General features: G+C 37.5%; 1 protein-coding gene across 9 annotated transcripts in view; it reads left to right on the top strand.

Annotated features, from left to right (window-relative positions):
- The window catches only part of PDE4D (phosphodiesterase 4D), a 710,048-nt gene that overhangs the window by 485,955 nt on the left and 206,164 nt on the right, over positions 1–17,929 (top strand). The window lies entirely within an intron of this gene.

Here is a 17,929-nt window from a genome sequence, read left to right as displayed (position 1 = left end):
CTGATTGCCATTTTATTAATAGCTGTAATGTGGTAATACTGTATTCTTTCCAGGAATGAACACCTAAACCTCAGTCATTTTGATCCAAATACTGAATTACTAAACTCCTATTTTGTAGCTGTCTTTGTTTGAAGCACTGCAGGAGATATAAGAAAACTGTAAGATAGGGTTCTCGATCTCAGTTAACTAATCATCTCCTGGAGCGACAGGTCTCAGATCTAGTAATTACTGGGAAAGATGACCTGTAAGCCCTAATGTGTGTCCCTGTGAGCTACGGGTAAAGGTGTCTCACCACCTCCCTTTCATTATGCACAGACCCAGACCATCTTTCCAAAAATATTCTATCTACTTTTGCTCTTCTCGGCTTTTTTGGCAGGGAAACTTCTTCAGTCAGTGCTAGGTCTCCCTATCCTCTTGCCTGTATCCCACAGATCTACATCTGTTCTCTGTGGTTCCTTACCACGTTGTATTGCCTTCATATTCTGAAATCTATCTTCTGTTCATATTGACCTCAGAAAATCCATTAACTCAAGTAATATTTCTCAGTCACCCATAGGGTGGAAGGAATGGTGCCAGTCGTTAGAGGAAATACAAGGTGCATCTCATCTCCTGGGCTTCATCACTGTGTGGCCTCTCTTCCTTCCTGCTCACAAGCCTCCTCTTCACCAGCATCTTTTATCACCCTGCAACATATTTTCCCAGAGTATAGCCCCTGACCTCTGGTCTGCGTTTTGGAAAACTCTTTTGTGTATGGGTTCAGCTATGAGCTTTCATCAGATAACATACTGTTCAGTATCTCTGATCCTGCAACCTCAGTTGAGCTCCAGATCTGTAGCACTTAAATGCTTTCTGCAAATTTGTACTTTCTTATTCAGCTGTACCTCACAATCCTTCATCAGTACATGTTCATTATTAGTAAGTGAACTCCAGATCTATGGCACTATTGCCTTCTGGGAATTTATACTTTCTGTTCAACTATTATGCTCATTATTAGTACATATTCATCATTAATTCATTGTATAATGTGGACAATGGTGTCCATTCTTCTTCACCCCAGAACAACTTCCTTTTCCCAATGGCCCTGTCTCTATGTTATTTTTCTCCCATATTCTCACATTTGAAATTCAAGATATTCATTTACTCATTCACACATAATGAAAACCCTTACTGAGCAAATACAGTGTGTTCAAAGCTGCCAATTTACAGATAATGGGAGGGCTGACATTTTAGGCCATTGTAATAAAAAATGCTAAGCACCATCCTTGAGGCATTTATGAAACTGTGGGAGCACGGAGAGGAGGACAGTTTGCCAGTCAGGGAAAGGGAGCTAAGGGAGGCAACATTTGCATAATGTGTCATGGCTCACTTAAACAGTGACAATCTGGTTGATGGCAATAGTGAAATGTGGCAGGAGAGAAAGAAGTTTTGAATATAGTCTATGGGACCTGAGAGTCACAGAGGTTTTTAGCTGGGATTTGACATACTCATATTCTTATTTTTATTGCTTCTGATTATTCTATTGTTAAATGATTGTACAGAATGAAGTGACTATGGGCAAGTAGATCATGTTGAAATTTGTAGAAACAAAGTTGGCTAACCATAATGCAGGCCCAGGTGAAAGAAGTGGAGGTGGGATGATGAAGTTGGTCTGGTGGCAGGAGGCTTTCAAAATGGGGTGTGTGTGTGTGTGTGTGTGTGTGTGTGTGTGTGTGTGTGTTGGGGGACAGCCAGTGGGTAGGAGAATCAAAAAAAATGCTGAAGTTTTCACCCTGAACAAGTAAATGAGTGGTGATGTTGACATGAGGAACACAGGATAGAGAGTGGACAACATGATGGCAGATAATGGATAATGAATTTGGGTTTTACATGATGAGGATAGGACTCTATGGGAAATGAGCCTACAGTTAAAGGACAAGAACAGAGAGCAGAAACAACTGTCCAAAGGATGAGGAGAAATTAGAAGAATCAGTTACCTTCTGTAATTGCTAGGTTTGGGTTAATAGCTGAGTGAAGATAATAGAACTAGAAGCCCACTGGGTTGAGGAGTGAATTCAAAGCAGAGATATCAGCAGATGCAAGCACCCCTTTCAAAGTTGACAAGTTAAAGGGGGAGAGAGAACTGAAGCTGCTTCAGGGAGAATTAGGTTCAAGGAAAAATTTCTTTGAATGAAGACACTTGAGCTGAGGCAAGGAGAGGACATTAAATATGGAGCCGTAGCTGCTGACAAAAATAACCATCATGAGCTCAAGTAAAGGCATTAACTTCGGAAAAGTCAGACATGTTATCTATTTTCTAAAATTTTAGTAAATTGATTTTTGGATACCAGTGTGTAGATTATTTCTCTTAGACCCTCTAGTAAAGATTAAATTTTCTGTGCATTTTAGGAAAAGTCTGTATTTCATATTTCAATGGTGCCTTTCTTTCCAAAGCAAACTTAGAAGGATGACCTCATGTTCCCCTGTACTATTCAAGAGTATCTTTATCTGATTGGACTCCTGTAAGAATGACAAATTTAATCATGCCCTGATAGAACTCTATAAATTTTTGAAAAATAGTGTCTTGACCTGTTCAGCTTTCTCATTCCCCCTGGATATTTACGTTGGAGCGATAAGATTATAGCCTCCTGGAAAGCATACTTTCTACCAGGAAGATCAAGTTTCCCTGAGAAGCAAGGTGAATAGAATAAATAATTACTGTTTTAGTCTTTAATCTGATAGTACACATCTCTTCTATACGTGAAGGATTATGCCTTCTCTTCATTTGACTCCACACGTGGCCACATGTAAACCTCTATTTTCTTATCTCACCTAGTTCCTGATAATGCTGGGAAGATTATTCAGTGTCTGTAATTCAGCTGTCCTTTACAGGGAATGACATCATCATATATCTTAATCACTTTCGATGATTTTATATTTATTGTTCCAGTTAACATTTCCATTGAGAAAACCCCCTAGAAACCTCAAATACAAACAGTATTTTGATGTCTGTGAAGGTCTGTGATTATCTATGTGAATGAAATGTTTTGGAGAACTTTTAAAAGCTCTTTAGGTTGAGATATAATTATTTAATTTATTGAGAAAGTGAGATGGAAAATCATTGCTTCCTAATGGATGGGTTGTCATCGTCCTATCTTCTATAACTAGATACTAGTTAAATAGTGGAGACATCGGGAGAAAATAAGACTAATTATGGGCATAATGATAATCATAGCATCATTGGCTGTGTATGTCACCCTTCACTTGGGCAAGTATTTTCACATCTGCAAATTGATACTTTGATTACTTTGATACTTTGCATAGTCCTGTGGATAGGAACATCATTCTGCCATTTTATAATTAAGAGATCCAAGGTCTTCAGAGCTTAAACTTTTTAAAAAGCACAGCAAACAGTTTGATCATTTCTAGAACATTATGTTGATAATGCCATTATAAACAAAGCGCTGGGAACTGTTGCAGCAGAAACTGCTAAGACATAGAAGTCACTGTTGACCAAGTTCTTTTGACCAAATGGATTACTTGGCATTATGAAAATTTGGTTTTTAATTCTATTTTAAGAATAAAATAAATAAAAGCTCAAATGTGTCAAGGAAGCAATAAAGAAAATATGTGACTGACTCTTGGAAAATATATACAAGTCTACAGGATGAGGCTAAACTTAGCATCTAAAAAATGAGCTTGTATATGGCAAAAGAGAAATTTCTGGCAGCTTCTGCTTAGAAGACTGCCACATAGTTTGTTCAGTGTGTCCCCATTAGCAAGAATAATAAGAAAGAGGAAAATGTTAAGTATTAGCATAGTACAGTAGAGAAATAAATAAATGAAAAGTGAATTTAAACTACCATTAATAGTAAAAGGTATTTTATAACAATAGAAATGACTACATAGTGGATGGTTGCCCACATACTGTCATGAAGAAACACGAAGAAAATTACAGAATAAATGAATAATTAAATAAAATGTGTGCAGCTGTTTCCCTCTTAAAGTTCCTCAAAATGCATTTAAAATTGTTTTAACTTCTGAATAACAGTTCTTTCTCTTGTTGCACTCCTTCCAGTAATGTAATGTTGTTTGTATTTGCAAATACACAGATATCCTGGGAATTTTAACAGGAGAATTATCAGAGACAAGACAAATAGAATTTAGTCATAAAACTATGACTTTATTGAAGACAAGGTACCTGGCATACCAGTTAAAAAGTTTTTCAGTTCACCTGGATAACGGGCCTTCTAGTCCCTCTCTTCTGCTGAATAAACATTAACAGAGAACCTAGAGGCAATGCAAGGAGCTCTTTATCCATACTTAGATACTTATATATACAGAAGATGGGAGGAAAGGTGCAGAAGGGGCAATGAGAAGGAGGTGAGTGGACTCAGTATACCATAGAAAACTGGGCCCCACTTGGCAGTCTAGCTCATTAGTCCCCAGCATCCTATAGAAGTGCAGACCGCATCGGTCAGTCCTTTGGAATGCCGCATGAGCACACTGTCTCTGGTAACGGACATTATCCCTCATCCTCTTCTCAAATTTCTGCCCTTTCTTTAGCAGTTAGCAACTCCCTCTCCACTTCTTGAGCCCCTAATGTGAGCTTTCAGTCCTAGCCCTTCTTCACCACTTCTTGAGTAGAAGTTGCCCCTAGTCTTGAGTTTGAAAAAGGAAGGTGATTGTTTATGTGTCTGTTCATCTCTTCTTGTACATGTTGCATTATTCTTCTTTGGCCTTACTAGGGGACCTCTAAAAAAGAAAAATAAGGGTTGCCTGGGTGGCTCCGTCGGTTAAGCATCTGCCTTCTGCTCAAGTCATGATCCCAGGGTCCTGGGATCAAGACCTGCATGGAGCTCCCTGCTCAGCCGGAGTCTGCTTCTCCCTCTGCCCCTCCCCCTGCCTGTGCATGTGCCTCTCTCTCTCTCAAATAAACAAAATTAAAAAAAGAAAGAGACAAGAAAGAAAGAGAGAGAGAAAGAAAGAAAAAGATAGGTTGCATTACATAAGTTCTAGTCCTCCCGGGATCTACATGAAAAGTTTGTAGTCCCACCTAGCTAGATTTTAGATCTTATTACACCAGTGAGTCCATCTCCTTTCTTAACCTTGATTTACCGTTTGAGAATCCTCTAACATGACCTAAACATGGAAAGGTATCATGGCCACATAATCTCTGCCCTAATTCCTGAATTTTCACGACTAAGGAGTTCTTATCGCATCATCCGTGGGATGAGGGTAATAAGACCGGGGCCAGGGTTCTCAAAACATGTGCCGAGGTCCCTGGAGCATGCAGAAACTCCCAGGGCTACCTGGGATATTATTAAGGGAAACATCAAAACATGTGTCGATCACCTGCTGAACCAATAGCTAGACATAGTTCCCAGTTTCAACTTTCGGTCATTACTTTTCTTTCTGTGATACCATAGCTTTGCAAAACTGAGTTTTTGATGATTGCTGTGATCAAAGGCAGGTGCTGCACAAAAATCAATGTGAAACAGGATATGGGGGAGACAGCGTCCGATCTTATTCCAGAGTGAGAAGTTGTGTAGTCCTCAGGAGGCGCTGAACTCCTGTGACAAAACCTTATTCAACAGTTTGGACCTAACTACTTAGTATTTGGAACTGTTCGTTTTTTCTTTTGGCCATTGGTTTGCCGTCAACAATTACTGAGAAGCTAAGAGTGTTGTGAACTGAGAAAGTCTGAGAACCTCTGTGTTGGGGTATTTATACCTGTCCTTACGATTGGAGCTAAATCAAATGTCTGTGTGAAGAGAGGTTTTGTTAAGAGAAAGAAAAAAGCAACTTGACAGATTCAAAGCTATGAACTTCTTGATGAGCTCTAGAGTAGAGAATTTGTTCCATTTCTAATTCTGTTGGGACCCCAAGTAGACAAAATCTTTTATTATTGTTGAAAGCAATATTATTTTGATAATGAGTCAGATAAAGCTGGCTTTTTCTTCCATTCGCAGTAGGTTGGCCACTATTACTATGATTACTATAGAGAATTGAAGCAGACACTAACACTAGCCATTAAATACCAAGAACTTTATTGGCAGAGTATTCTTGGGTCATCAGCTACTAGAATACCTTCTTTGCTACTTTTTTCCTTCTCTTTTTAAAAAATTCCACTTCTTTGTCCAGTCACTGAGGTCATTTTATTTTTGTCTCAAGAAACCAAAGCCACAACAAGAAAAAAAAAAAACATATGCAAGAAACAGGAGTCCCATGAGTGGTTAAAAATAATACTTATAAAGTAGTTAAACATACTTCCTCAATCTTTGAATTAAGGAATTAAACACATCAGCCAAGTACACCTTTTATAGGTCTCTAATCTCATGTTTAAAAAAAAAAATCAAGAAAAGGAAGTTCTATTTTTCTGACATTTTGAATGATCATGTTTGTTGATGCCATAGGGGAAAACTAACGAGCTGAATTTGATGTATTACTCCAGCAAGATGGTGTCTGTGTTTGGGTGTCACTGTACTGTGTGCCAGTCTTTTAAATTACTAATTAAGTTATGTGTTCTGATACCCCTTGATTATTGCTGTCAAAGTAATAGATATATCTTGAGGTTTTAGGGGACATGAGAGGTAAATATTAGTCTTAAAAAGTTCTTAAACCACGTGGAAAAAAGAAAAGGAGAATGACCAAACATTAAAAATTCATTATTTCTGGGACACCTGGGTGGCTGAGTTGGTTAGGTACCTGACTTCTGATTTCGGCTCAGGGCATCATCTCAGGGTTGTGAGACTGAGCCCCAGATTGGGCTCTGCGCTGGGCGTGGAGTCTGCTTAAGATTCTCTCTCTCTCCCTCTGTTCCTTCTCTGCCATCACTCTCTCAGTCCCTTAAAAAAAAAATCATTATTTCTGTGATAAGATTACTGCAATCTTTTACACCTTTAGGGGAATTTGCCCTAATATTTAGCGTGCAATTTTCCTTTCTGAATTTCCTTCATATCCTGTATGTTCCTTGGTGTTTGGACTCTAGGTGTAACTGTGGAGGAAAAAAAAAGAAACAGAAAAAATTGTCACCTGAGTGTTCCTTAAGTCCCATACCTAAGAGAAAGAGGCACTGTGAAGATGAGCTATTTTAAGCTTCTGAAATGTTTGATTATGCAGCTATGCTTTTACCTTAGACTTAATACTTAACAAAGAGTAACATCTACTTTTTTAAAAATGAGAAGAAAGGGTAGCTTAAAATAAAAGTGATCCCAATTCTGTGAGTCATCAGACCCCTGTGGAGAACAAACTTGGATCAACCTCGGTGAAGGAAGAACTGGCTTATTTTTCAGTGTGTACAAAGAACACAACCCCTCAGAGCAATTTGTGAGTAAAATAAACTAACTAAAATTAGGAAATTTTGAAAACCATCTTCAATAAGAAAAACTAGCACAGTAGCCTGATCAGTGCTGTCAGTGCATAGTGGCCCTAGGTGAGTGAATCGGGTTAAAATTATTGGCTTTTCCTGTCCCTTGACTTGTAAGGGGCAGGTGGCCATTACAAAAGAGGTTCTAGTTCTATCAGTTGTAGACACCGGACCTGGTGGCTCTCATTTGTTTCTTTTCCCCAGTGCTCTTTCCCCTGTGTATTAAGGAGGACTAAAATGAAAACCATGTTGCAGTGTATTAGAGAATGAAAATTATCTGAATTTTTAATTTTAATGATGGGCGGTAGGAGTGGGCAGTTGGTGACAGGCTTGGAGAAAGAGGACAGTCCCTTCCTAAGAGAGATGCCCAATCTGTGTCTTTGACCACATTCCAAATAGAGGAGTACATTAATTGAGCATTTTTAAGTGAGAGTGTCATGCTTTTCCTCATTCAGCAAATATTGATAGTGCCTACTCCATACCAGGGAACTGTTTGAAGATGCCATAGGCCCATGAAAACAAGAGAAAACTTTTGTTGGTATCATGCATTCCTGTCATTTTTTATTTATTTATTTATTTATTTTTTTTGTAAATTCTTGATAGAAAAGGAGACTTACTCAGTCAATATTAAAATTCCTATATAGATCCCTGTTTTCACTACCATATCAGTGACTTTAAATATTTATTTTGCTTGTCAGTCTTAGATCCTTACCAAGTTGTTCTCAATGCCTTCTGTACTGTTGTCTGAGCCTTATAAGAAGAAGTAATCCCAGTGCTGGAACATTCATGGGATGTGTTTCTTGAGATAAGATGTACTAGGGAGTATGAGTAACTCATTCTCACTAAACCCATGCAATATGAAACATTTAAAGATATGCTATTAAAAAAATGGACAAAGAAAGCCTTCAACCAGACCCGTGTTTTTTCTTTAGAAAAACCAAGTAAAGAATATCAAACACTGAGCTTTGCTAACGGATTCCTGGCACTTCGTTGGGTAGCTCAAGTGAGATTTGCCTAAGAAATAGTGCAGTTATCCCACCTGCCTATCACAGTTTCTCTCTGGTTTTGTGTCAGCTTTCCATTAATTGTCTTGCGATTTCAGGCATTTTCTTAACCTTGGTGCAGAAAAACGTGTTGTCATTGATAAGTGGACACTTATGTCTAGACATCTGTAGGGCGTCAGTTCCTACAACTTCCCACTGGAAGCAGACAAGTTAAAAGCAGGAAGAGAGAGTGGCTGTGTGCACCTCTGCAAATGTGGGAGTTGCCTGCGACAGAGAGTCGTTGAAGCAGTTCAGTGCATGATGTTGTCTCCTTATAAATGGTTATGAATGTCCCCAAACCAAGACCTTTCAGCTCATTGTGTTCACTCCCAGGGAGAACAAGGCTTGTATGCAGATCTCGTGTTTCCCTGTCTCAACGTCCAGTCCTTCTTTGCAACTTAGACAACTTCAGACTGAATTTGTTCTCTGCACCAGGACAGTTCTCTTTGTTTGGCTGGTTATTTTTGTGTCTCTGTTTGATTTTTGTTTTTTTGTTTTGTGTTGCCAAAAAAGTCAGAAAACAAGCATTGCAATTCATGTGTTATCTATAGGTCCCTGTGGCAATGTTCTTAAGTGCAGTAGAACCAAACTTTCATCTAATCATTATTATTTTCAATTATGAATACATTTCTACAGAAACTGAACAGAAGGCAGTTGATAAAAAGAAATATTTTACATTAAATCATAGAGTTAATTGCATGTGTTGACACACACATGTTGTCTTTTCATATGTATTCTTTATGTTCAGTACACTGAGTTTCTATTCATTTATTCCGCCTACTGTAGAGATGAGGTCAAATTTCTAATGCACGTCACTATTTCTTGGGGTCTCGTTTGTTTGTTTTGCACTGTTGACAGGTAGCCCATCTTGTACTATGTATTGAGGAAAGGGACTAGTTTTTTCCCAGGCAGACAGCTTGTCTAGAATCCAGTTCTTCAAACACAGGAGCAAAGTGACAAAAGTATGTTTCAAAAATTCCTGAACAAACCTTACATTCATCAGTCCAAGTTTGGGATGTTCACAAGGTCTACCATGTTCCCTTCTTTGTGGCTAAGCTTCGGTAGACTCTTTGAGGAGTGAAGCATATACCTTTAGTTCCCAACAAGTATTTGGAACATGCTTAGAAGTGTACAGAGTAGGAATATGTTCTTCAAATTGTGTGACATCTGTAGAGTCTTCATAGTTGATGAAACTGAATGCTTGACCCTCAAAACAATCATATTAGGAAAACTAAGGAAAACATCATCAGCTCAATTTTAGAAATCACAAAATTCTGCTCAAAAACATTGTGTCTTGCATGTTATTGAGTACATGCATGCACGTGCACACCCCATGAATTCGAATTCGGGTATCTTGACGCTGACCATAAAGATTTTGATCAATGGTTTGGTATTTGCTGGCAGGTGCAACACCTTTAGATGAGAATGTAATAATTAATAAAACAATTAAACTGAAATCTTTATTTCTCTTTAAGTGATGGAGAATCTTGATGAGCTTGTGGCCGAATCTTTTAACTTAGGGCCTTTGCCGAACAATCAGGAATTTTTGTTATGTTAATGTATCAAAGTTCTTTTGCCTCAAGCTTAGAGTAGATTTTTTTTTTTTTCAGTTATGTTAAAGATTGTCTTCCTTCAGAAGACTTGCAACTGAAGTTTTCTAAAGATTGCTCAAGAGTTGCAGTGGTTAACATGATAGCCATTAGCTACATGTGACCTTCTCATAATTTAAATTAATTAAAATTAAATAAAAGAAAAATTCAGTTTCCCAGTTGCACTAGGCACATTTCAAGTCTTAAGTAACCGCATGTTTTGGACAGTATGGATAGAGAATATTAAATATTTCCATCTTTGCAGAAATTTCTGTTGGACAGTGCTGTTTCAAGAGTCTGGATATGTGCTACTATGGGGCTGCAGAATAGTCTGAATCCATTTAAGCATGCAGAAAGCAACATGGTGTGGTAGAAACTAAATAGTATTTTAAAAACCTGTGTTTAAATCCAGCTACACTAGGCATTTCCATGCCTTGGGATTTCATGACCCAGTAAGATTTCAAAAACTAGCTGGGAGATTGACCAAGTGTTGCAAAGCACATGCTTTGCCACGTAAAGGACATAAACAAGAAAATCCTCATCAATATAAACAATCACTTTATTTCTAAAAGGCATTTTCATTTCAATCAAAAAGGAAGGGCATATTCTCTGAATGAAGGAGAGTTTTCAAAAGGAATGTGTTTACCTTGTTTGAAACCTCACCCCATGGTCCATGTTTGTTTTTGTTTTGACAAGGACCAATGGACATTCTGTTGGGCAAGGACCAGCCCTCGGCTTGGCATTTGGAAACCATTGAACTCTACCACTTGCCAAGGGCATGACAGCCACTGAGTTACTTAGGTTCCCTGAGCCTAGTTCCTTATCTTAGACTGGGAATATGAGCATCCTTTTAATGCACAGTCATCAGAATTAAATACTTTGTGCCAACAAAACACAGTGTCTGGCACATAGTAGGCATGCATAAAATGGTACTGCTCTCACTCTTCTCTATTTGATCAGGCCCTTCTTTTTAATCTACTGAATCCTTTTACCACATGACGATCTTTAAAAATTGTTGCATTAACTCCCCATAAATCTTTCTTCCTAAAACCAATCCTGGAGAAAAACCAAGAGGGCAGGGTCACTGACCTTAAGAATGGGACCATTGAATACGATACATTTCTGTGAAAGAAGAACCTGTTCCTAGAACACAAAATGAGGGCACTTGTGAAAGCTTGCTGAGTCCTCAGCCCTCCCTTCACTCCTCCCCCCACAGAAGTCCATTCTCAAAGCGATGATGGTAATTGGTGACATCCACACCCCTGGAGGAAGTCCTCCATTGTAGTGGCTTTTATTAAACAAAATAACTAATATGTTTAGTGACACACACGCTTTAACTTACTAAAATTGGAAAAGGTTTTGATACATAATTTTAAAAAGAGATTGTCTTCTGTACCATCTATAACTAACAAATTTGAGGGGATTTATTGGTATCATGTACCTTCTCTAATGATGCCTGAATTTTTGTTTTATGACATAAAGAAGAGATAACACTTCAGACTAGAGAATTTTTGTTCATGCTACATTAACTCCACTTCCATTTGCTTTATCATCAATCAGTGCACGTGAGAAGAGCGTATGTGGGCCAAATATTGAGGAGTTTTAAGAATTTGGGGGTCAAGTACCAGTCTAGGCTATAATCCTTAAAATGTGAATAAGAAGTGAGCAAATGGTTTAAATTTCAGAAGACTAAATAACTTCTAAGGTCACATCCATTTCTTAAGTTTTATATATATATACATATATATATAATATATATATTTCTTAAGTTTTATATATATATATATAATTTTTTTTTAATTTTAGGACTTCACTTTTTAGAACAGTCTCGATTTCATAGCAAAATTAGGAGGAAGGCACAAAAATTCCCTGTATTATGGCCTACCCCATATTAGATGGTGTTTTAATAATATGAAATAGTTCTTAAAATGTAATGTTTGCAGAGCAGATGTTCTTTAAAGAGTTTTTTCCATTGACTCATACAAGCAAGATAATAAAGTAAATTCTCTTTATGCTAATGAAGATGATGGTGGGTTTTCTCTCCCACAGTACCTTTTTTTCTATCTTGAAGTACAGAGACAGAAAACCAACATACTTATGTAAAGGAAAAAGAGCCCAGAAAATTTCCCTAAGGGTTATGTGTGCACGTGTGCACACACACACATTTACATATATTTACATATAAATGTATAGGCACATAAATGCCGTCTTCGGAGGACTTTGTTACATACAGCACACATACAGTCTTGGTACACTCTGACTATGGACGTATGATATTCAACTATCAGCCAGAACTATCTCCTGGCTAGAAACCAAAAATTATTTAATTTCATTGCATTTATTGTTGTATTTTAAAGTGGAAGGACTTGCAAATCAGTAGGTGGGCAAAGCTTGTTTTGTTTTGTAAGTCATTGGTAACGATGGGATTTTTTGGCTTGGTTTGGTTTTTTATTTTTTATTTTTTGCGTTTATATGTAATTTCTGTTTATTATCTTTTATCATACATATCACCTTCATGAGATGGAAAATGTACTAGAGGTTGGGCATTGTTTTGAATGTGTTTTGGCAATGATAAATACATGACAGGTACAGATTTGCAGTATTTAAGTACAGACTCACCAAAGTCATACTGTGCAAATTTGAATCCTGGCCTCACCTCTCCACAGGCATGCAACTTTTTGTCCTTCTTGGGCTTCCCTTTCCTCATCTACAAAAAGACTTTAATAAGAGATACTCAATGTAAAGCGCTTTGCACAGTGCCTGGCACATAGTAATCATTCAATTAATGTTATAATTATTGTTTTATAATCATTATCATTCTTTGTGATTGTTACCATTATTATATACAGTTTTGTTGGATATTTGTACTCTGATTTTTTAAAATAATTATATTGAAAGCCAAGTTTAAGAAATTAAAAAAATAATAATAATGGTGACATATTACAAGGGCCTCCAGTGCTAAAACCAACAAGACATTGAGTTATTCCACAGGGCATCAGTGAAAAAGACTTCAGAACAAGTTATCACTCAAGTATATTAGGTAACTACAATTCAAGGACAAAGAATGGGTTAAAAGTAGTTAAAAGTATATAAAGTAGGCTGTTTGCTCAATAAACTTAAGAACTTAGATGGCCTCATTCACCTGTTTTTTTTTTTTTTTAATTTATTTATTTATTATAGAGAGAGGGAGCAGGGAGGGAGAGAGAGAAAATCCCATACCGATTCACCAGTGAGGTCAGAGCACAACTCTGGGTGTGATCCCAAGACCGCGTGATCATGATCTGAGCCAAAATCAAGAGTCCACTGATGAACTGACTAGGCCACCCAGGTGCCCCTTACCCATTTTTATATTAGCTTATTTGTCTATTAAAATTGAGGAAAGAGCTATAAGTTTGTTTTTTTCCTTTTTGTGCTGGTATGGGATATAAATACGAAGGTGCTCTTCAGTTAGAGTAAACATTCCAACTTGATGACTGATAACTACAGTTAGCATTATCAAAATACCATCAAAATTATAGATACAAATACACACAAGTGTGGCTTGGAGTTTGGCACTGAAAAAAATTCAAATTGGGAGATTCTACCTTACACAATACTGACAAGTTTTAATTTGCCCTTATATTAATTTACCTTATTTTGGGTTCTCAGTAATAACATTGAACATTCCTACCAAAATGCAAGTTTTGGTAGTTGTGACTTTTAACCACCAGACCAAGCTTTTGTGGTAATGGACTACTTGAGTTCTACATGGCAGTAGCTTCAGAGGAAAATCAGATTCAGGTCTGGCCAAGGTTGGCTTTGTTACAAAGGAACTTCATTCCCCGGGGTTCCATAAGTGTGGGTACTACCTAATTTTTTTTTTACTTAGTGTGGAGCCAGTTCTAAATTAAAAGGTGAAGCAATACAGAGGAGCAGTATCATCATGTGAATCTGATACAAGTGAAGCACATTTTTTCGTTTGTGTTTTTGTTTCTTCTAGCAGTACAATGCCTACTAGGAGTTTACCAAAATCATAATGTCTTCTTCAGAAGTAAGGGTTCATTATGTTCTTTTTTTTTTTTTTTTAAGATTTTTATTTATTTGAGAGAGAGAGAGAGAGAGCATGAGCAGGGAGAGGGGCAGAAGGAGAGGGAGAAGCAGACTCCCCTGCTGGGCAGGGAACCCGAAGTGGAGCTCGATCCCAGGACCCTGGGATCATGACCTGAGCCAAAGGTAGATGCTTAACCGACTGAACCATTCAGGTGTCTCAACGGTTCATTACATTCTTAAATGTGACATTTGTAGTTTCTCAAAGCCAACATTATTTTTTTGAAAAAAAAAAAAAATGGTCACCTTTTAAAAATGATATCTATGGGAAAATATAATTTAGTTTCATAAAATGTACTTGGTGGCCAAATTTTCCATAATACCTTTATTGTCTGAAACCATAGTTTTGTGATTTTAATTTAAAAGGGTAACAACATAAAATATTCAACATCCCCATGAATTTGTACTCAGTGAACCCAGTTCTTCATGTACTATTTTAATATTTAGCTTTATCATATAAATGTTTTATCAAAATAAGGATGTTTTCTTTAGTGAATTGTTTTTAAAGGAATGGAGAACTGAAATGAATTCATACATTATTTAAAATTGTTTTAATTTTAAAATAGAATCAGCACTTAGATTTTAATACATTTGGATTGATATCTACTTGAAAAATTTAGAGATTACTAAAAATAGACTGGCATCATTAAAAATGTTTCATGACTCAATATGTTCAATATTAAAAGCAAGGTATAAAATGAAATACACAGTATGATTCTAATTGTGTAAGAAATCATGCATTCCATAAAAATCACATAGAACATACATGCGCTTACATGCATCCAGAAGGAAAATGTTACTGACGGTTATTTTTGAGTAGTTCTCAAGTATTTTTTGTGTTTTCCAAAGTTTCTATAGTTAATACACGGTTTACACTCAAAATGTATATATTAGTTTTTTAGAAAGTCAAGTATAGAAATCTGTTTCCATATTTGTTTGTGTATTTTATATGTCTGTTCGTCCGTGAAGATGGGGGTAGAGTGGTGAGTAGATGTGTTCCTCCTGCGGCTAATTCTCGGGGGTTGTCATACAGCCTAGGTGCCCAGAAACATTTTTATGTACATACTAGAAAGGAGAACGTACTTGTTTCCAGAAGAGGTGGATCAAGAGTGAGTTGGTGAATGAGTGATAGTTTTGAGTCAGAGGGAAGAAAGACACCAGGGTTTCAAAAGACCAGTTATCTGTAAGCTTATCTGTTCCTAATCCTCTCTGACAAACTCCAAGGGAGAATTTCTTTCTGGTTTTAGAGCCAGACCCAGTGAAGCACAGAAGACCTAGAAGTTTGCGTGAGATTAGATTCAGAAAGTAAGCCTTCAGCTTCGCTTCAGAGTGCTAGTTCCTAGGACCGCTCGTCACGCTGAAGATCACTGCCTGTCATGCTGTTCGGAGGCAGCTGGTACTTTGTGGCCCTTAATGCTTTTGGTATCATGGGATTAGAGGTCTTTGATGAGTAAAGTAAAACTTTCTTCTGATTAACGTCATCTGCTTTTCCTTCTGGTTTGGTTATAATGAAGCGTGGAGAGGTTGTGGCCTTGTGTGCTTCAACACAATTTTGAAACTAGTTTACAAGATGCTGCTGTTGGTTGAATTCATTTTGTTAGATGACCAGGGGCTTTACCACATTTAAGGACTTGAATAGTTGCTGGATCCCAATGAAGTCTCTGTGAGGGTTTGCTTTTGGGTTTTTCTCCTTCGGCTTTTTGCTCATGTTTCTGGCTTCTTATTATGGAAAGAATGAGGGCAGAGAATAAAGTACTAAGTGATACAGAAGTAGAGGAAGAATGGCCAAAGGGATTAGTTCTTGACTCTCAATGCCGTTCCTCTTTGGGAGAGAAAATTCAGCAGTGCACGTTGAGCAAGTTCTCCTTGGGAGAGGGGGCAGCCAGCCCTCCCTGCCTGGAGTGGGTGACTCTGTTTCAATCCATGGTAGCGAGGGCGGGCTACTGAGCATCTCCTTCCACGTCATGAGACTGGAGGTACCTGGCACTGACTGCTGTGACTGTTACCCGGGTATGAGCATCCTCATTGCCCCACATGCGTGCATTCACAGACACACACCACACACACACACACACACACACATACAGTGTCCAAAATGGAGCCTCTTTTCTGCTCTCACCCCCATCCCGTATAACTCCCTTCCCACCTGTCCCTATAAATATACCAATCCCCCCAACAAAAGCTATTTTCTTTCCTTAAAGCAGTTCCTCTTCCTTTTTTGTTAAAGTTTGTTGTTGCTATGTTTGTTTGATTTTATTTAAATGAGAGACAATATTACATAATTCTCTTCAGAAGAATCATATCACCAGGAGGTACAATTTCAAGTCTCCAGACAATGCTCCCTGTGCAAATTTGAATCTAACTTCTCATTCCTAATAGTCTCTTCCCATTTTAGGGAGCCCCAATCTTTTTGTGCTTTTATTGGCTAAGTTTCTTTGTTTAAAAAGTTCCTTGTTGGGAAGGTCGTTCAAATGCAGCATTTCAGAATCCTATTCTATCATAGGCTTTTGCGTGTGTGTGTGCATTTACAGGTGATTAAAACTCACACATACTTTAAACCAAATTATAGATAATAACGAAATGAATCTTCCTTGGAACTTAATAATCTTTTATTATTATAAACACATTACAGGGTACATTTAAAATACATGTTCCCATAGTATTTATTTTCTTCCATACACAAAATAACATATATTTTACTTGCATCATTGTACTTGTGACAGTAGGTCTAATAAGACATTTGAATATTGAGGTGAAGACTTAGACAAAGGCTTAAAAGTTATATATATGTTATATAGTCAAAGATTATTTAAGCATTACATCATTTTGAAAAGGATAGGATATAACCTGCCCTTGATTGAGGACATTTGCCCATTGAAAGAACAGAAATAATTTTACTGTTACCGAAATGAGACAATCTTGAGATACTTGGCAAAAACAATTTTTAGCAATTCAAAAGAATGAAGTATCTCCATCACTAAAACTATAACTGTCCTTCTTTCTGCTTTGACAGGGAAGGGAAGCAAGACTTCCCTAATATCATCCTAAATATTGTATATTCTAAATATATCTTTTACAGAGCTTAGAAGTAAAATACAACCAAAGAAAGAATTCATGCTTTAATAAACATTCACACCCTTTTTAGTTTAGAGGCATCCAATGTAATTCATGTAGAAAATGAGAAGACTTATTTCCAGTGATCAATTTCAGGTTAGTGGTGTGCCTTGGTCAGCATAACTTAATTCTTAGCAAATAAACTTTGTAACCAGGTAATTATAAAGAATGAAATGGAAGAGAAGACTGTCCCTTGGGAAAACATCTAGATTTCATATTACTTTAATTTTGACCATCTGAATAGTCTACAGAAAAAACAGATGCCTCCCCCTGCCCCAGCATGTAATCCTGGAGGGAAAGGGTGCAAAATAACACATTTCCTTTAAAGTGTGCCCCATCCTTTCCTGCTTTTTATTTTCCCACATTTTGAATTTCAAGATCTCTGTGTAATTTGATGATGGCCGCACCGAATGGTCTAATCATTGGTAATGATCCGTGTACTGACGTCACCCATATGCTGCTTGGGCTGAAACATATTTCATGGGTGGTGTTTGAGGTCCTTCAGTCCTTTTCAGAATTGTTCATGACTGAGTGCACAGTTCAGTTGCAGTGTTCTCAGTCAAAGTCATGTCCAGGAAGCTTTCTGGGTAGAGTAATTACATTCACTTTTGATGAAAGAGCTTCAGCTAGTTCACGAAATACCCCATGGAGATTTTGGAAATGCTTCTAACGAGTCACCCATGCTAAGAAATACCACGAAAGAACTCTGGGCCCCAGTTCCTCGCTTTCCTCCAAGCAGAATATTGCACAAC

Source organism: Ursus arctos, unplaced genomic scaffold, assembly GCF_023065955.2.
Source record: "Ursus arctos isolate Adak ecotype North America unplaced genomic scaffold, UrsArc2.0 scaffold_5, whole genome shotgun sequence".
NCBI lineage: Eukaryota > Metazoa > Chordata > Mammalia > Carnivora > Ursidae > Ursus > Ursus arctos.
Note: the sequence above shows the minus strand (reverse complement) of the source record. Positions and strands in the feature narration are given on the sequence as shown.